A 20746-nucleotide genomic window follows, 5' to 3' on the forward strand; every position below is an offset into this window, starting at 1 on the left:
AGAATCTCCTGAATTTCACTCAAAGCCCGGCACTCTTTCCTGATACCTGAGAGCCCCTACGCTTCCTGGCATGGAGCCTCCCTTGGCTGCTGGCATGGAGTCACTCCTGGGATCACTGTTCACAGGCAGGAGCCCTGGGATGGGGGAGGTACCAGGTCGTCCCTTGAACCCATGACTTCACCTGTGTCCTTTCTTTTGCCTCCTACCTCTTCTCCCTCCTTAATCTGGATAAGAGCTGCTTGTTGCCAAGACCCCACCATGTGGCCCCTCCCTGAAGACCCCATAGGACCACCCTTGGGAGCCTTGAACGCTCTTCTCTTTACCTCGGTGGTCCCCTGCAGTGGCCCAGTTTTTCATGTTCCAGTGCGGTTGTTTAAATCAGCCAATCTTACAAAATGAAACAAACAAGCAACACCAGCAATAAAAATGAGTTTTTACCTAAGAATCTGGATTTCTATGTGTTTAATCTTTGAGGAAACCCAGAACATCTAGGAAAGGGGGCACATATTCCTGAGAGGAAACCGTCTTTCTGAGTGAGCAGGAAGGCGCCTGTGTCCCCTATTTGCCGTAGTCCCTCCTTCCCTGTTTTCCGTACACAAGGCTTCGGCTTCTTGGTTGTGCGCCTGGCCTGACTCCTAGGGCGCTGGAGTCACTATCTTTGTAAATATCTGTCTCCCTAAAGGGAGCCCACCTGTGCTCCTCAGGGCAGGGCTTCTGCTCTGCTCCGCCACCTTCTGGCACAAAGCAGGCACCGAGAATGTCCCTGAGGGAACCCTTGGTTGGACTAAGTTTCTGTTTATGTCCTTTAGAGGAGGGAGCTAGATCCCTTCCCAGCCGATGTCAGGGAATTGCTCGAGTGGCCTGAAAGTTGTAGTTGCTTCCTGGTAAGGATGGGATGCATAGGACCAAATTACACACAGCTGAGAGGGGAAGGGGTGAAGACCCAGGGGCACCGCCTTCACTCACATCCTGGATCCTGCCCCCGATCCCAGAACCCCTACATGCACCAACCGGAGGCAGAAGCTCGGAAGCCCTCCCTGAACTAAGGAAATGAAGCGTGTGTAGAATGGTGGAAACCCTTGGCCACCGCCCTTGCAGACGTCCAGTTCTGGACAACACCTGTGACTTCCCAGCCGATCCTGAATCCTGTGATTGGGAAAGGTATATGCCAACAGGATTTGCTTAGAAGAAATCATGTCAGGCCTAATTAATGACTCCAGAGCAATCAACAAGGCTCCTCTGATTTAAAGCCCCACAGACCAATCCACATTAATTGGATTTGATTGTATTTGCTATTTTAATTAGTAGGCAAATTATGAAAATGTTTATTTCTTCATGTGGATCCTGTTATCCTCTCATGACTGTCTTTTTTGCCTTCCACCTGTGCCAAACGTGAGCCCTTCCATTGTTCCCTTGTTCAGGTCCTTAGCTGTCAAACCGGTTTCCAATTAGTAAAGGGCAATTAAAAGTTTCAAGTGTCCTGGGGAGGCTCCAGGAAATGGTTGTTTCCTGAATATGGGGGCTCTCTCTAGCAACTTGCCTTCCAAGGGGACCCAGCTGCCACTTCTGTCTGAGCAAAAATCCCAAGTCAGAGCTGATGTCTTTGAGCAAGGTCACAACCCACCTGTTCTAATCAGTTTCTGGAGCCTGTGCTGTGGGCTCAGTGTGGTACAGGGTCTGGAGTAGAGGGTAGGGAGGATAAAAAGCGGAGAGTGTTCGCCACTGCCTCCGAGATGACTTCTGTCTCTCTGAGGCAATGGGTGAGGTAGGAGGGGAGCTCAGAGGAAGGAGAAAGTCAGGATGAGCTTGCAGAGGAGCATGCATTTCCCCGGGCTCTGGGACTGCACTCTGTAGAGTCATGCAGCTCGTTATATTGTGATCCTGGTGCAATGCACATTAGCCATATGGGGCAGGGACTGTTACAACTCCCATCTCAGACAAAGATAGCAAAGCACAGGGGGAATTGGAAGTCTTGAGACTCGTTTGCTCATTCTGTAATCATTTGCTGAGTACCCCATGTGTTGGGCTCTGCATGAGGTGCCAGGAGTATGGTAGTAAATGAAACCCAGCCATGATCTTCACAACCCGGTCTGGGGACAGATAAATTAGCATATGGTTACAGTTCATTGTGAGCAGTGGGGAGAAGGAAAGAAGCCCCTTCTAGAGGGCAGTGCGGAGAACGGCATCTCACCTGGCCTGATTCATGACCCCAGTCTCCAACCTGGAGGAGAACCAAGTCCATGCAATGACAGCTGGTTGAGCTTGGGTGAGCCTCAGACCTAGAGAGTGTGATCAAGCCTGAATTCAATGATGGATGTCAGGTGCCCAGCATGGTGTCGGCTCAAGTAGCACTTGTTAAATGGTGCTTGTACTCTTGCAATTATTTCCTGTCTTTTCTGTGGATCCCCTTCTTCAACCCACACTATCTTCTTTTCTCAACATCTCCTGGTGTCTGTCACCCATTTTGCCTCTCGATTGCATGCCATTTTAATCATGGTTAGTTCTGCTAGTGTGTCAGCACCCTGAGGCCAGGAACTGTGTCTTGGGTCCCTCAGAGCCATGTGGGACACAAGCAGGCGCTCAGTGAATTCCTGTTGGGGCATGATTGATGGAGGGGCTCACACATGTCCCAGGGGGGTGGGGATGTGTGATCCGAAGCCGTAACTGCCTTGGAGGCGATTGCTGTTCTGATCTGTCGCCGCGTTTGTGAAGTTAATATTTCATTTCACATAGTTAGTGGAGGCATTGCTAAATTGTTCTACCACTCAACTTTTGAAGAGACACCTCACATCAATCTCATCAAACTACTCCGAGTGTTAAACTCCCTGTGAATGCAAATAAAGCGTGCCATGGAATAATGCAGGGCAGGCTGTCGGCATGTTGATGGGAAAATTGTCTCACTTTAGAGACAATTGGAGGAAATCAAGAAAATAAGTTTTTGGGGTTGGTTGGAGTCATAATAAAGTGAATTATTAGAGGCATTTTTGTTTGAGAGTTTTGGTGATTTCCCCGATTGGTGGATCCTCTGGGAACGTCACTTCTTTATAACAAAGCTGAGCCTTAAAAAACAAACAAGCAAACAAAACGATCTGCATGAATTATACCCAGGGAGGGTTGAGTGGACCAGATGGCTTGCCTGTCAACCAGGGTGTTGCTCTTTGCATCATCCTGAGAAAGTGCAGCTGGTGAAGTTCAGGGAATCCTCTGGGAGAGCACGTCTAAGAAGTCGCCTCAGATGTCTGGAGGCCACAGCTTACTGATGCAACTGGAGCTAAGGGGTGAGGCCTTAGAGGCCAGAGACCTCAGCTAGTGGCCTCCCAGCTGAGTCTGCCTCCTCCCTGGAGGGTCCTTGCTCAGCCCCAGTCCACGCGGAGGAGCCTGAAGCCTGGTGGCCACAGGCCCCCTGTTCTGGTGTCAGACCCACCAGTGACCAGCTTTGCCAGAGTCACCACTCCTCCAGGCTCTCTTTCCTCACAAGCAAAATAGAAAACCCATCTCCTTGATTTTCCCTCGGGGCCACTGAAGCTCCAGTGAGACAGTGTGTGTGAAACCTCGGCCTGTAACTCACCCTCCCAATGCTGAGGGCTCGTTACTGCCGTCTGACGCAGTGTTCAGTTGTTAGAGAAATGAGAAATACTGACATTCACGTTAACAATGCAACCGTGTCCTCCCTCACGTTTAATGCGGATTGGTTAGTTCCTGGAAGCCTCGCAGTTGTGTCCCTCTTGTAATCAAGGCTCCTAGAGACTGTGTCCCCTCAGTTCTGATAAGATCCATGCCGAACACAGCCCTGAGGGACTCTTACCCACTCTGTCCCCTTCCGTGGGGACACAGCAGCTAGGGGGTAGCTGGGAGGCCATGGACGGCAGGGAAGACCCCAGGAATTTAGTCAACAATAGTCATAATGATAACAATGGTAACACCTACTACGAAACATGCATTAATTGCTTGCTGCTATAAGCCAGGACCCCCTTGTGCTGACGTGCAGGCTGTGCACCTCATCGACAGCACCCTCTAGAACTGTGCAGTTTAGTATGCTGTGACCCTGGTGCAATGTGTATTAGCCGTATGGGGCAGGGACTGTCACGACTCCCATCATTAGACAAAGACAGCAAGGACCAGGGAAATGAGTTGACCTGTCCAAAGTCTTTCAGCTTGTGAGTGAGGGGGCCTTGGGGACTGGCTCCACAGGTCATGCTCTTTGTCAGTCTCTCGGGCGGTCTCCCAGGAATGGTGCTGCTCAGGTGAACCTTGGGTGGAGGCAGACGTGTGGTCCAGTGACCAGCCAAGGCCGTGTGGCAGGGAGAAGGGGCAAGGAGGCACTGGGAGGACCAAGTGGTGAGATGAATTCCAAAGATTGTGAGGAGAGCTGAGGGCAAGGTCGGGATCAGCAGAGATGGAGCAGGCAGATCAGGAATCTGGGTTGCCCAACAAAGGATGGTGTCAGGATGCTGCATTTCTGCCAAAGCTGCTCGTGGTACCTGGCAGAGCAGAGCTCTTGTTGAAGATCTCCTCTGGCATAACCACTCCTAGGAGATTATCAGGGGCCCCTCTGGACTCAGGTTGTGACCTATATGTTAGTGATTAATTGTGAAAACTTTGCTACTGCTGGAAGATAATTATTTTCTTCACACTGTTGAATAAACAGACCCTGGGGTGAAGGTCTCCCCATGCTGGGGTTCCAGGGAGTTATTGTGATGCAGGAAAGGGTCCAGGGATCCAGGGCCCTCCTCAGAGCCACCATTCCCTACTGGAGGACCTTAGGTGTGTCATTTAATAAACATGTCTAATGCCTGCTCTGTACCCAGCTAAGGAGGAAACTGGAGAAAGAGTAAAGTGGAAAATTTGAACTTTAAAATAATTTTTAAAGGCAATCCATCCTGCAAACCAGTCTATGCTCTGAGTTCTGGCAGGACAATATTGACTTAATATATTTTTCTTTCCTTCAATGAAGGTGAACTGTAAAATTTCTACATCTTATTAACATAAAAACGTATATGTAGGAGTAGTTAAGAATTTGGACTTTGGAGGGTCTGGCCTGGTGGTGTAGTGGTTAAGTTCTCACACTTCACTTTGGTGATCTGGGGTTCATGGGTTTCGATCCTGGATGTGGACCCCTGCACCACTCATCAAGCCACTCTGTGGTGGCATCCCACATACAAAATAGAGGAAGACTGGCACAGATGTTGGCTCAGGGACAATCTTCATCAAGGAAAAAGAGGAAAGTTGGTAATGGACGTTAGCTCAGGGCCAATCTTCCTCACCAAAAAAAAGAAAAAAAAATTTGGACTGTGGAATCAAATTATCCTCGGATTTTACGTTGTTTACTAGCTGTATAACCTTAGGAAACTTAGTTGCTTAAGCCTCAGTTTCTTCATCAGTAGAATGAAAATAATAATAGTCCTAGGTCAGTTGGGATATTTCCCAGGTTAAGAGTAATTCCACCTTATTCTGAGTCAAGAATTAAAGAAATGTCTCATTTCACACGACAGGAAGCCCAGAGGTAGGGTGGACAGATCCAGCAGCTCAGTGACGATATCAGGGACCCAGGGCTCCTGTCCCTCTGCTCTCTTGTGCTCAGCAGGGGTGCTGTGCTGAGGGCGGTCCCCTGAGGTCACAAGGTGGCCAGCAGTGGCACTTGGCTCTGCGTGTCCCTCCGTTCTCACCCCCAGGAGGGTGAGAGAGAATCAGTTCCACAGCCATGGCACCTGTGTCCTTACCCTCAGTCTGTCTGAGCCATGGTCACAGTCCCCTCCCAGTTGAGTGACCAGAGAAACGCCGAGCACTGACTTGCTTCTTAAGTAATCAGGCTGCCCCCGTGGGGCTGGGGATGGGCTGGCTGCAGAACAAATCAGGTTCCAGTTAGGAAGGGGGCGAGGGAGTGGATGCTGGGAAGGCAGCCAACAGCTCCCGCCAGAGTGCCACGATAGAGGTTTGTCACGAAGAATAAGAAGCTGGCACGGGGCAGTTCGGAGCGTGTGCCTTGGCATTACTGTAGATCACTTTAATAATAAGCAAAGGTGCAGACCCTTAGAGGGATTTCTGTCTGTGTCTCTTTCAGATAATAATCGCTTTGCTCTTTTGAAGCGTGCACTGGGCTGATGCTTTGAGAAGTGGCAACTCAGCCACTTCCCCTCAGAGAAAAGGCCACTCTGGCTGCAAACACTTCATTGTGGCTTTATGCCTTTAGCATTTTATTGCAAGTGTGTGCCCAGCAGTCTCTGAATGCTGTATTCCAGTGTCCCAAACAGACGTCCTTGTCCTACCATGAGAGGCGTTAGTGTCTGAAGTGTCATCTCAGAGCCTGATGTGTGTCCAGGCTGTGACCACAGGCAACCACATGTTGTGTCTTCCCCGAGTGCAGCTGCTCCGACAGCCCTTGGGCTTGGGTCGCTCCAGGACCCTGCATGGTGCAAGTCAGCCAGGAGAGAGGAAGAGGTTGTGATAGGGCTGATAGAGAAAATGACGGGGTGATAAAAGACACGGTCTTGATTTGGTGAGTTTCACATGCAGGTGTCGCATGCTCCAGGGCACACTGTTGGCACTGAGTGGACACCTTGGGCCTGGCCAAACCAAGTCAGGCCAGCAGTATCCCTGAGAGCTGGGAAGCAGCGAGCAGGCCCCGCCTCCAGACAGGTAACGCTTGTGCTTCCTTTCCATTTGGGTGTGGGGGGACTCAAGTTATGTATCTTCTGGATTATGCAAGATTCAGGAGCATCTCATTATTAGTGCTGGAGCTCTGAACCATGTCGGGTAGGAAAAGGCCATCGTGTGGGATGCAATTCGAGCCTTAAGCAGCTCCAGAAATGCAAGAATAGATGGCAGAAGTGAGAGAAGGCGGAAGCATCAGTAAATGCAGTCCCTAAGAACCTGGGTTGCTTCTGTTTGCTTGTTTGTTTCATGGGAGGTGAGCAGAGGCAACAGAGAGAAGTATCTGAAGTCATCTTTATTGGGTGCCAGGAGCAACAGGCCACCAAAAGGCCCCACACGAAGAGAGAACCTCAGTGTGCTCCCTGAGCTTCTCGGGGACACGGAGCTGAAATCAATGGGCTTGGTTACAAAGGGTAGAGGGCAAGAGTATCCTAGGTGACTGATGGTGAGGGATTGTGGTAGACGGTTGTGGAAAAGAATAGCTTCCCTCAGCTGTACAGGTACTTGGGGCAGAGTGCAACTTGTTCCTAGAATGGGGCCTTGGGGCCTTGAGGACGAGGTTAGAAAAAGATCTGCCCCTGGAGCCTTGGACCCAGAGTAAGTCCAGACTCATGCTCACTCCTCCTCAACCTGCCTCTCTCCTCTTTGACAATCCCTTCAAGGCTTCCTGCCCAGTGAACTCAATCTCCTCCGTAATCACCTGCTAGATGGGGTCCGGCCCAGCCAGTTGGTGAGCGTGTGCCCCGCAGCCCTGAACCTGTCTCCTCCTCCTTCTCTGGGACCTCCACACTCCCAGCAGCGGCCTGTGTGGTCCAGTGCTTCTCCACCTCCTTCCCCGCTTGCTTCCTCCACCCTCGGGTATGGATTCCTGCTCAGACCGCCACCCTCCCTCAGCAGGGCTGGAGAGAAACCAGGGGACTCTAGAAGCTAGTAACTTATCACCCCTTCAAGCTGATAGTCCTTAAAATGTTGCTGCTCATTTATTTAGAAGTGAGGCTGAAGGCAATGATGGGAAGGAGCTGAGGGGGTGCAGACCCCCTGAGAAACCGGAGCCCTCAAATGACCAGAGCCACCCTCCTGAGAAGGCAGTCAGGGGACGTCAGTGGTTCCCAGCACCATGCAACCCCCAGAGATGCTCAGATTGTTCTCCTTGAAAAGAGTTCTGGGAAATTCATTTTCCCCATTTCTGTTATTTTGGTATCCAATGCAGACCGGCACTCAGGGGGCCACCCCTGCTCCCGGCTTCCCGGGGCGTCCAGGCTCCAAGGGAAGCAGGGCTGTGTATCTTTGTCCAATGCAGGATTGGCACTTGGAGCAGAGAGGATAAACTGGTGCCTAACTCCACGCCAGACACGAGTCTCCTTCTAGCGCCCTTTGTGGCCCCATCTCTCCAGACTGCAGGCCCCCAGGAGAAGGGAAGCCCTGGGGTGGGGTCTGTGCTCAGGGGCAGAGCCCTGGTCATAGCTAAGTTCCCAGAACAAAGACTTGGTCAGTGAAGGGACAGAGACAGAACATCAGAGTTGGGGGGAGGTGGGAGCTTCTCTGGGCTGCAGTATATACATTGCTGGTCTGCACCAGGCTGAACTAGTCTGGCTGCAACTTCCCCACCTGAACACTGAGATGTGAACCAACACCAAGTGATTTTCCTGTGTGCCGTTTAGGAGTCACTGAATAAATAATGTATTGAGCACCTAGCCCCATGGCAAGCTCCGTGCTGAGGGCTGAGGATGCAGACCCAAGTATGATACATTTTCTGCTTAAAGTACCTGAGTCTAGTAGGGGTGATGGATGAGAAAACAGCCAAATGGGATGCAGAGTGATAGACGCCGAGTAGGGGATCATCTCCAGGGACCGCAGGAGTCTAGAGGAGGAGCCTCAAACCAGCCTGAAGGTAGGGGGAGGCAGCACACTTTCTAGAGCAGATGGCAATGAACTGAGCCTTTAGAATGAACTCTCTTGTTATCATTTCTTGTTGAACCTTAAAAATAAATTAAGAGAAAGATTTCCCCGAAATGCAGGTTGTGAAAGATACAGAGTGTGTGAGAGAAGGCATGGTGCATCTCAGACTCACACATCCTCCTGGAAGCTCTGAGTCCCAGCTGGAAAGCCTCAGAGGGTTGTCTGGGTTACAACGTTCTGATGGAATCAGTGAATCAAAAAGTAAATCCCTGATTTGTAAACCAGCAGCCCTGTCATGCGAAATCCTGTTTCTCTAAGCAGAAGTTTCTCACTCCCGGAAAATCACGTACATTGTCTGAATTAAAATCTAAGGGAGAAATAGAAAGCACACCTCGTGCTGGGTTGATTTTCTCTAATGATCCGATCCATGCCCCTCTTTTGGGTGGGAAGTTATTACAGCCATAAATATTTGTAATTCTTTCTCTGATGTATTGTATTTGTTAACAGCACCACAGGGTAGATGCTGTGCTTGAGAAAATAAGAACAGTGAATGGTGGGGACTAAAGAGAAAACCAGGAAAGGGGAGAGGACTGTCTCCTTGAGCAGATTTCCCCAGCAGGGGCTGCAGTGAAGGCGGGTCTGGACCACTGGTCAGGGAACTTGGCTTCCAAGTCAGCCTCTGACACCAGCTTTGGACAGAGCACTTAAACCTTTCTGAAGCTGTCTGCTCTTCCACAAGATATCTGGGGGAGGATAAAATAAATTAATAGATGCAAAACGACTTTATGAAGCAGTAAGCTCCACACATGCACATTTCAACAAAGGGCACAGAAGCTGAGGAAGCTACCTGCTTCCTTGTCATCCTCGTGGACGATGTTCCTGACACTCTTCACTTCTCTAACCTACCTGTCAGCAGGGCTCCAGATTCACACAAATATGGGTTCAAATCCCAGCTCTGTGATTTGAGGCAAGTCGTATAGATTCTCTGATATTTAGTCTCTTCATCTGTTCAACAAGGGGAATTACTGTTCAATTAAAGATAAAGCCTGTAAAATAACTTTATAAATGGTAGCCATTATTATGATAGGTGTTAGCTTTACTTTGTCAGTTAGAATGCTTTCAGCTGCAATTAGTAAAAAGTCCAACTCAACTAGAAGAAACAAGGAAGAACATATATTTTCTCACAATAATAAGAAGCCTGGGATCAGGACAGCACCAGGATGAGTTGAACAACAGCTCAGTGACATCACTAAGGATCCAAGTTCTGGTGTTGGCTTCTGTCCTAAGACTGGTCCCCAGCATCACATCCCCACCCAACAGTGTTCACAGGTCATGCCCAGAACGGAGGTCCTCCTGATATCTATAGAATGGGAAACTCAATAGGAAATAGAATAGTAGGGAAAATGAGTAGATCTGTGAGGGGCAGCCAGATACAAGTGTCTGCCACACCTCTTCAAGTAGGGCTCAATGGTAGGACATGATCTTACACTTATACTGTCATGTCTCTCCCGTACCACCTTGAAAAGGACATGTGCACACTGGCCCTTCACTGAAGTGTTGCTACTAATTAAAAACAGTTAATGGAGCACTCAGATATTTAAAAATCATCATGCTTACAATATTTACCCTTTATGTGGAAATCTGTCAATTGTAGGATAATTTCTAAAAACAAGAAATAAAACAATTTGTTTAACAATAGAGGAGTGATTAAATAATCAATAGCATACCCCTCTCATTCTGCAGTGTTGTAAGTGATTTTTAGATGAGATATAAAAATTCTATCTTATAATGTTGAGTGAGTGAAGTAAAAATGCATATAGCCCACATTATTTCCACTAGGAAAGCAAAGATGTACAACATAAAATTATGTGTAGGGGAAAAAATCCACTAGAAGAAATAAGACCAAAATGTTGACTGATTTTTCTAGGGTTGTGGAAGACTGATTGATTGGTTTTCTTTTTCTTTTCCTACAGTGTTCCAAAATTTCTATAATTCACATGTTTTCTCTTTTAACAGGGAGAAAAATAATTTTAAAAATACTGATGGTTAGCCTGACCGCAGAGAATGCCTTCTTGGCATGGATATGCATGTATATTTATATCTTTCTGCTCTATCCAAATCAATGTGAAAAGGCAGCCCAGACGGTGTGGGAAAGTCTCTGAATCTCATGCATTTTTAGCAGATTTATTGAAACAAGTGAGAGATGAGGGAGAGGACCTCTTTGCCCTGAGAACAAGTTATATAAACTAGAAGTGATGCTGACCACAGAAATGTGGGTTAGGGGACCCTTTTGGGACTGCAAATGTGTCACAAAAATGCTGAAAACTTGGGAAACCACAGTTAATATTTGTGACAAATTAAAGAGGATTGGCATGCATCCTTATTAAGAGATTTATTTTGATTACAAAGAGATTAAAGAGCTGAAGCTGCCTCCAAAACAAGAAGTTTGGTGAGATAGATCAGAAAGCATGAGATGGAGTTGCCAGACAGCCTGTTTGATGTGTAAGCGGACAGTGCAGTTCAACTTGCTATGGGTGGGTTGCTCATGACGACCACCCTCCTTCCCCAAACACCTCTCCCATAGCTTATTACTAGGTCAAGGCTTTTAAGAAGCCAGATAAATACTTTTCCTCATCACAGTCCTACCACACAACAAAGTGTTAGCCACAGGCAGGAAGTACCATTTTAATACATGTCAGAATCCCACCCTCCACACATCATATTCAAACTCCTCCTTGCTGCTTGGCACTGTACCTAAAATGCCACCATTATGACTTTACTCTTTTGAACCTTGAATAGTCCCTAGTTTCTCAAAGTTTCCCAAACAGCACTTTCCCCCTGAGGGATAAAGCTTTATGTCAGTTGGAGCATCTTGTGGATTAGTGGCTGCCCACCAATAGGAGGGGATTCTGGATGTGAAGTTGGGGAGACAAGACAAGAGGAAGAAACAGGCCCCAAAAAGCAAGATCTTCACAGCTATTCATGTCTTGTGCCTGAAGCTTCCAGAAGCCATGTTCCCATTGGTTGTTGCAGGCATCTGAGGCTGTGAACGCCTAATTCTTCCATAAAACTGAGGAACAGAGGACCTGGAATGTGCTGAGCATTTTCCATACATGATATCATTTCATCCTTCTAGCTTTTCCTCATTTTCAGAAGAAAATCAGCTCTGATTAGTCAAGGAATTTGGAAGCTCGCATGTTAGTACATGGCAGATAGGAAATTCAAGGCCATGTCTTATTCCTCCAAGCCAGATTCCTCTCAAGGACTCAAGAGCCTAAGAGACAGAATTCTCCAGAAGCTACCACTCTGTCCCCAGCTTCCCCTTCATCCAGGCAGGACTTGCTATGGTGCTGTCCGTGGTACTGAACTCCATGACCCACTGCCAGTTATGAGGGACTGGCATGAATGAATGGAAATGAAAGCTTAGAGCCTCATTAGAATCTATAGCTTTCTTTTTGCTTCTGCCCCTCCAGACAAAATTCTCTCATTGACCTGTGTAATTTGGTGTGACATTTTCCCAAAGTGCTCTCTACAACCGTACTTAGCTTTACACATCAATTTTAAGAGTGAAAGGTTGACTTTCTAGATGTGAAATATTTTATACATGACCTTTTATCCATCATTGCTAAGATTAATACAAAATATTTGCCCTGAAGAATAACTAAAAATGCAATCAAATAAGATTATCTATTGTACAGAAAAAATAACACCTCATTAAAGTGATTGTCTATGTAGCTCTTGGTAAATAGGTCAGTATCGTTAAAGCAATGCCAGAAAGCACAGAAGAGAAAGAAGATGAGTTTATTTTGTCTCATCCCTGAATGAGCCAGAATTCATTCTTATGGGGAAAACTGAGAATCATTAGAGTTGAAACCAGGCTTACTGGTACCCAGTCAAAATCTGATACTCTATCATTCACTAGGATAACAAATGCTCTTAATGCTCTTCACAAAGTATCCATCATCCTGCCCTCCAGAGGGACAACAATGTGGAGAATAACCCCAAACACTCACAGCCTGCCCTCATTTCCCCAGCAACAGGTGCCGTTTATGAAGTGCCCTCATGCAAGAGAGGGACCCCAAAGTCTCCTTGTACTCGTGTGGGATCAGTGTGCTGTTGGACTCAGGTTTGAAATGTGAATCTTCTGAGTTCTGCTAGCCAGACCTCCCTGATACCTCTCCTTGGACTTTAGGAAATAGAGTCAGGGAAAAACTCTGGACATGCTGCCTTGTGTACTTGAGAGAATATGGGCTTTGGGGTCAAGTGGCTCTCTGTTCATGTACTGGCTTGCTGACAAACAGCTGTGCGATCTTGGGCAAGTCATTTCACCTTCATTAACCTCAGATCCCTAATCTATAAAGTAGGCATAACTGTAAAACCTACCTCCTAGTGTTTTTGTGTGGATGAATTGACATGAGTACCATGCACTCAATAAATGTTAATTGCCTTGCCAGTCCATAGAATACTGTGGGATCTGAAGAATTCAGTGCAGTTTGTTCATTTCTGACTATAGTTTCAGACATATTTACCCACAGGTCCAATTTGTGTGGTGAAATTGTACTTAGAAACACAACATGTAAACTAATTAAAAGCTGAACTGTGGAGTGAAGACCTGGAGTCCCAGCACCTCAGGCCAATTGCACTTCAATCCCTGTACCTTGAAGTGGTCCCAGAAGCCTGTAGGAATTGCAGGAGGATGGTTTGTCAGTCATCTGGGTACTCATTATGCCTTCTTTCACCTGCACCAGCCTTGCTGCTGTTCTACCTTCTTCAGAAAGAGATTAGTTGTCTTCTCTAGCCCTAAACTAGAAAGATCCAGGAGCTGAACCCTGCTCCCAACCAAACCAGCTCAGACAGACATTTCCTGGCACCCTGAAAAGTAGATAATGCTGTCTGTGTTTGGATCTTGCCCACAGTTCCCAGGATGGGACTGCACACCAGATAATTAGCACATACATCAACCCCTTAAGCCAAGTCTTGCCCATTCTTCAAAACTCAGTGCAGACCCACCCTCCACAGAGAAGACTCACTGAGCATCCAGTCCACACAGACCTCCTCCTTCAGCGACCTCCTCATTGGATTGTAAAATGTCTGGACTTTTTCGGATCATGTATGTCAGCTGTCTTCCCATGGTTCTCACCACTCTGTTTTTCCCAATTTTACCTAAACTAAAAACCCTACAGAGCTCAGCACATGCACGATGGATAGAAGAGAACTGAGACATTTCCTCACAGCACAATTCTTGATATTGTTTGTACGTAGGGAGGCTACCTTGAGACACAGGATAAGAAGAATCCTGATGAGAAGCAGGATAGTAGAGTGGTTAAGTCAATGGACTCTGGAGCCCAGCAGTCTAGATTCAAACTGTGGCTCTGTCACTGGTACCTTTGGGCAAATGACTTAACCTTTCCATGCCTCAGTTTCTTCAGGAGTAAAATGAAGAATGATAGTAATTCTTTCCTCATAGAGTTGCTGTGAGCGTTCAATGAGTTAGGATATGTAAAGGCCTCTGAACAGTGCCTGGCGTCTGGTGAGTGTTTAATAAACTTCTCGTTGGCACTTTGCCCCGTGTTTTGTAATGAAGTGAGTTAATTGGGATTGTCGAAAGAGCACTGGACCGAGAGAAAGGATCTAAATTCTAGTCTTGTTCCTCCATCACTTTGGTGTGTGACTTTCACCAAGTAACCTGCGCCCTTTGGGCTTCAGTTTCCCCTATTTCTATTATCAGTGGGTTGGACTAGATCATCAATGGGGCCTCCTTTCTTCTATATCTTTTTTATATTTAATTGTGGTAAAATATACATAACATAATGTTTACCATCTTAACCATTTTTAAGTGTACAGTTCAGTGGCATTAAGTACGTTCACATTGTTATGCAATCATCACCACCATTCGTCTCCAAAACTCTTTTCATCTTGCAAAACTGAAACTCTGTACTCAATAAACAATAGCTCCCCAATCTGCTGTCTCCCCAGCCCCTGGCAAGCACCATTCGACTTTCTGTCTCTATGAATTTGATTACTCCAGGTGCCTCATATAAGTGGAATCAAACAATATTTGTTCTTTTGTGATGGCTTATTTCACTTAGCATGGTGTTGCCAAGTTTTATCCATGTTGTGACACGTGTCAGAATTTCTTTCTTTTTCAAGGCTGGATAATGTTCCATTGCATTTGTATATCACGTTTTGTTTATCCATTCAGCCATTGATGGGCACTTGGGTTACTTCCACCTTTTGGCTCTTGTGAATGATGCTACAGTGAACATAAGTGTACAAATGTCTCTTCCAGTCTCTTTCAATTCTTTTGGGTCTATACCCAGAAGTGGAATTGCTGAATCATATGGTAATTCTATTTTTAATTTTTGGGGGAACCACCATACTGTTTTTATTAGCAGCTGTGCCATCTTCCATTCCCACCAACAGTGGACAAGGGTCCCAATTTCTTCACGTCCTCACCAACGCTTGTTATTTTCTGGGTTGTTTTGTTTTTGATAACAGCCATTCTAATGGGTGTGAGGTATTTTCTCTATCTTTGACTTTATGACTTTGGGTTGATGAGGAAGAAATGGCTGGTCCTGGGGTCTACGGCACCCTATCCCCTCACTTGGTGCCTCCTTCCCATGTCTGCTGCCTGTGCTAGGCACTTGGTATTCACAGAGCAGTTTCCAACACTTTTGTGAAAAGCTTGTGACTTGGCTTATAAATACAAGTGACATGCACTTTGAATTAAAAAAGAAATTCAACCCAACCTCATAAAAAAAATCGGCCTCTTTCCTTTGATTTTATAGGCGTAAGCACTTTGGGTCATATTTATGGGGTTAAGATCCAAGCTCTGATCGATGGCCTCTCGTCTGCTTCCTGTATTCACAGCATGGCCCCAGCAAAGCAGGCGTGGGGAATCTGTGGCTGTGTGCCACTAAAATATAAATGTTCCTTCAGTTCTAATGGATGCTGAAGAATGCAGCTTATATCATTACACCTTCCATAAAATATTAAATGTAAGTAATTCAATGTTACCCAGGAGCCAGGGCCATGCTGGTGCCTTTCCTTCCTCCGTTCAGGGAGGAATGGCCCTGAGTACCAGCTTGGCCCCGGTGTACTAGTGGGTACATGCTTACACCTTTATTGTTGGTGGCTGGAGGCTGCCTTTCTTAGGATCTCTTGTTGCTGGCTGCTGCAGTGAATGAATGGCAGAGAGCCAGGCCTTCACTCAACCTTTTTGGCTTGTCCTAGGAGAGAGAGGGTCGGAGGGACTACTCCTCTTCCTGACTTCTTCTAGTAAAGAGGGGCTTCCAACTGTCTGATGTGACCCAAGGATAGGCTGTGGCAGATACTTTTCATGCCCCACGTCATGCCCCCTTAGCCCATCTGATTTCAGTGCAGTCATGATGGACAGTTTAGTGCAGGCTGTCAGAATCTCTACATCCAGGTACTGCCTGGAAGTGTGGGAAGGTGACAACTCTCAACCAATGGGAGGCAGGAGGATGGGGGTAGTCCACAAATACCCCCAACTGCTTATTCTTTGGAGGGATAGTTTTTTTTCTTTCAGTTTTATTGAGATATAATTGACCTGCAGCACTGTGTAAGTTTAAGATGTGTAGCGTAATGACTTGACTTACCTATGTGGCAAAATGATTACCACCATAAGTTAACACCCATCATCACATATAGATATAAGAAAAAAAGAGGAAAGAAAAGAAAAAACATGGTTTTTTTCCTTGAGATGAGAACTTCCAGTATCTACTGTCTTAGCAAATTTCAATAATACCTACAGCAGTGTTAGCTATAGTCGTCAGGGCCTACATTACAACCATATTACTTACTTACCTTATAACTGGAAGTTTGTACCTTTTGAGCACCTTCACCCAATTCCCCCACCTCCACTCCCCACTTCTGGCAACCACAAATCTGATCTCTGTTTCTATGAGCTTGGTCTTTTAGATTCTGCATGTGAGTTCATACAGTATTTGTCTTTCTCTGTCTGCGTTATTTCACTTAGGATAACACCCTCAAGTTCCATCCATGTTGTCACAAATAGCAGGATTTCCTTCTTTTTTATAGCTGAAGAGTATTCTATTGTATATGCATATTACCTTTTCCTTATCCTTGCGTGTGTTGAAGGGCACTTAGGCTGTTTCCATGTTTGGGCTATTGTGAATAATACTGCACTGAACATGGATGTGGAGATATCTCTTTGAGACAGTGTTTTCATTTTCTTTCAGTAAATACCAAGAAGTGGAATTGCTGAATCATATGGTGGTTCTATTTTTGATTTTTTGAGGAGCCTCTATACTGTTTTCCATGGTGGCTGCACAAGTTTACATTCCCACCCGCAGTGTACAGGGTTTCATTTTCTGCACATCCTCACCAGCATTTGTAGGAGGGACAATTTTGGTGTGCATTCTACATGTTTCTTCAAAGTGTCTTCTGAATTATCAAGCCCCAGTATGCCCACAGCAATAAGTAGCCCAATTCTATACCTTTCCATGGTTCTCTCTCTTGTTTTCCTTGCCCTCCTCTTTTCTGGCTTTCTGAGACACCTCCCAAGTAAATTAGCTGGCCCACGCCCTTGTCTCGGGCTCTGCTCTCAGGGGGACCCACATCACAACATGGGAGGATTTCAGGAAAGGGAAGTGAGCTTTGAGGCGGGGGACTGACTAAAAGGCCAATTAGCCTTGAAAGTCAGGTTCTGTGAAAAGAATTGGGCTTCATTTGTGCTTCTCGTTCTCTACACATCTTACCTGGACTGTCAAAGTCAGGCCACTGCATGTGGTTGTGCATGTTGGGCACTGCACAAGGGAACCTAATGCAGGAGTTTGAAATTTGGCATTTGTTCTACTCACCAGGCCCCACCTTCAAGTGCTTTGCTACATCCACCAAACTAAAAGCCTCCTTTTCCTTAACACAGAGGTACTGACCATTCCCCAGGCCATGTGGCTTCAGGTTGGCATCTGCACAAAGAGGCTACCTTTCTCCAGTTCACACAAAGGTGCCTTACAGGCTAGCTGTGGTCCTCAGTCACCTGGAGTTCTGCCCTATGGCTGACAACTTTTATCCATACAGCGAACACTGCGGCCAGCACAATCTCTCCCACTCCCCATAGGACATTTTCATTTCTGCATCTGCCTTTGGTTGATGCTGACTTCCTCCCTCACTCTTCTCCCAAAATGTACTCTCGTGTTCTCCAGTGTTTGTTCTTCAAGTCTCCAGTATTCTAGTAGCTTCCAGGCTCACTTGTGTCACTGCAGTACTTGGTAGAATTCATCCATTTGTTCATTTATTCATTCATTTATTTTTCACGAATGTATTCAATGTTTTCTAATAACATGCTTGACTCTGGGTCTGCAGACATGAATCAATCTGACCCCTGTCCTGGGCAGGGACAAACAAGGAGCCAGACAGAGACAGAACAGTGACAAGTGCAGTAAAAGAGGGAAGCTCAGGGGCTCTGGGAGCAGCGAGGGGTCCCTCCCCCAGCCTGGGGCAGAGCACAGCAACTGACAGTATTGGGCAGAGAGGAGACATACGATAAATTTGTTTGCTGAGTTAATTTGAAATTCCATTATGAATCGGGATGGCTGAGAGGAAGACAAAGAAAGCCTGAGCTTATAATCAGAGACATGGTTGGTGAGCTCACTAGACCAGGCCATAAAGATGGTTGTTAGGGCAGAAATGCTGGCCCCAGAAGTACTTACAGCTCCACCTTTGCCCTGCTGTTGAGACTGTTTTGAGCAGATCGGATAAAAGGCTAGAAGCATGTTAAAGAATCACGCATGGATTTTGTGTCTGGATAGTAGTCACTTTTTGATCAGGAGGGGCAAACTGGGGTTGTAGAGAGTGCAACCGAAGAAGGCGCGGGTAGAAGCCTCATTTCAGCTTTCTCTTAACTCACATGTGACCATGAGTCCAGCTGCTTCACTTCTTGGGCCTCAGTTTGCTCATCTGCAAAAGGAAGATGCCCTTCTCCCTGGAGGGGTGTCACACTCTGATTGAGCCGTTGCATATAAAGGGGCATTGGGGAAAGTATCAAAATGTGACCCCAAAGGGAGGAAGCACCGCCGTGGAGTCATTGCTTATCATCCATTACAGAAAGACTTTCTAGAATGAGCAAAACCGGTCATCCACTCCAGCCACTGAGAAATGACTCATTCTCATGGATGTGACCTGAATAAATGAAGGGAGCGTGGCAGCTCTGGAATATTAAAATGCAAGAACAGCCCGGTGGCCTCATTCCTCACTGCCCGACTGAAAGTTTCTGCTCCGTGTGTTACTTGTGCGTTTACTATCCCATGTTCATTCGGTGAGCACACAGTGTTTGCTGAAGGCCTGCTCTGTGCCAGGCCCTGCGCTAGGCTGTGGAGGCACAAATGGAAGGACAGGGTCCCTGCCTTAGGGCACCTCAGAGCCATGCGGGGAGGCCCATGGAAAAAAGCAATTGCAGCATGTTCAGATCAGCGACAGAGTGAAGGAACACCCCATACAAGGCAGAGAGGGGTCACTAAATCCCCCCAGAGGAATCCAGAAAGCTTCAGGGAGGAGGCAGCATTTCACATGAGTCTTAAAGGATGGATAAGGCATTTGCAGAAGGTGGCAGGGGAGACGAACCTTGGAGTTTGGGCTGAATGTCAACCGGCAGAGGTTGGAGGGATGGTGTGGGACTCAACCCGCCAGGAAGCTTAAAGCTGAGCCAGCGTCTAGGAAGCTGACCCTGGAAATCAGCCTTTTCTTTACCTGAGAGCCTCAGGAACGTGCTGTCATTGTTAGCCCTTGTCGCTGCCTCTTGGGCAGTCAGGCCCCGGGCCTGAGTCTCCAGGGGAGCCGGCTATTCCAGGAGGGTGTAAAGGCCAACAGAGGAGCATCTGGGGGGCTTCCTGAAGGAATGACTGGCTCCTTACCCTGACCAGACATTTCTTTGGCTGAAGGTTACCTTGTGGAGACTTGAAGCCCAGAGAATCTTCTCTCTCTAGTTGGGAAAATGCTGCTGAGTGGCCTGCTTTGTGGATAGTAAGTTGCCTCCTTGTCGTGATTAAAATCCAAGCGTGGAACAGGCAGCCTGCCTCTGACCACCCAGGACCTTGAGACCTGGTGAGCCTTTTGGTGCCATGGCAGAAAATGGAGCCAAGGCACAAAGAGTACTCATCTTTTAAGGATCATATACTGTTAGGATGGCAGTAGTTGAAAGAAATAGCACTTCAGTACAAGCTTCTAATGCTTAAAAAGACCAGCGTGGCAGGTAGGGGAGAATTCACTGTGGGAACGCAGAGCTGTGTGCCCTTGCTCAGAAGATGTGGAAGGCAAAGGAAGCCCCATGGAGACTTGAAGTGGCTTTTCTCTGCCATGAGCCAAGGGCTCAGTACAAACCCCAGTTCCGAGGCCCTGCCTTCCTCCGCAGGCCCCGGGTCCACCGTGCTCAGTTGCTCTGGATTGAGACAGTCAGAGTCTCAATGATAGTTAAAGACAGGATAAATCAGATTGGAAGCCACAGAGACCGCGCTTCTGACTGATTGCCATTATTTGTAATAAAGACAGAAGGGAGAATACAGTTACTTAAAAAGGTCTTTTCAGACGGCTGCTGATTCCCGCAATGCTGATGTTAATTCAATCATACACCTATAGTTTGGGGGCCATGGGCTTCAGGAAGTCAGTTCTTCCAAGAGGAGGGGAAAAATGAACTTGCAAGAGACTTAAATATGACCCGGGGTGGCTGGGGGTTGGGGGGTCAGCAAGGGGTGGGAAGGCCCTGGATGGCCTTCTCTCCTGGGACCTTCCCCGCTATCAGAGCCCCTCCCTCTCCCTCAGAACTGAAGCTCTGGGCCGCAGCAGAGTCTGAGTTAAGCTAGATTCTAGGAAACTGCTCTTTCGTCTTTGAGTGTCATGGTTGGGCCTTTGGAAGCAGCTGGGGAGCTAGGTTAGATGAGTTGAGTACTGCTCTTTTGATTATTGGTTAATCTATTGTCCATCAGCAGAGTTATTTGTGGATCGAATACTGTTGAATTGGGTTATTGATGAATAAGTTAGTGGTGATCAGTAATAGCTACCACCGAGAGCTGACCGTGTTGGGCACTGTGAAGGCACTTTGAACATCTTATCTCAGGTAATTCTTATAATAACCCAGAAAGAACAGATATTTGTCTCCCCATTTGACAGAGGTGGACACTGAGGCTCCATGTCACAACCAAGATCACAGAGCAGATAC

The 20746-nt window shown here is 47.0% G+C and overlaps 1 protein-coding gene across 2 annotated transcripts in view; it reads left to right on the plus strand.

Moving 5' to 3' along the window:
- CLSTN2 (calsyntenin 2) overlaps positions 1-20746 on the plus strand; it is a 553125-nt gene that overhangs the window by 337662 nt on the left and 194717 nt on the right. The window lies entirely within an intron of this gene.

Source organism: Equus przewalskii, chromosome 15, assembly GCF_037783145.1.
Source record: "Equus przewalskii isolate Varuska chromosome 15, EquPr2, whole genome shotgun sequence".
Taxonomy (NCBI): domain Eukaryota; kingdom Metazoa; phylum Chordata; class Mammalia; order Perissodactyla; family Equidae; genus Equus; species Equus przewalskii.